The following is a 384-nucleotide window of genomic DNA, read 5'->3' on the forward strand; positions in this document are numbered from 1 at the left end:
TCCTCAGATTTAAAGCTGCGCAGTGTGTGAGTGAACCTGCTTAACGAGATGATTGTCGCGCTTAACTCCAGCTGGTTTTGTCCCTTTCTGATGACACTTAAGCAGCCCTAATTTACGTTTAGGCAAAAAATAAAGAGCTCTTGATATCATGAAAGTCGATCTAAGTGGACGATCCGTCAGACGAGCAACAAACAAACAAACAAAGACAAGTACGATGCACTTTTTTCAGAACAAAATCTCATTCATTCACTCCAAAAGCTGAATGCAACAGGGTGAGGGCTAAGAACTTACGTAAACAAGGCTATAACATTTACCAAGTGTTTTATGTATCCGTTTACAGGGATACGGGGGATAAAGAGACGACGAGGAATGCACAGGCAGACT

The sequence above is a fragment of the Penaeus monodon genome, chromosome 24 (genome assembly GCF_015228065.2).
Source record: "Penaeus monodon isolate SGIC_2016 chromosome 24, NSTDA_Pmon_1, whole genome shotgun sequence".
Classification (NCBI taxonomy): Eukaryota; Metazoa; Arthropoda; class Malacostraca; order Decapoda; family Penaeidae; genus Penaeus; species Penaeus monodon.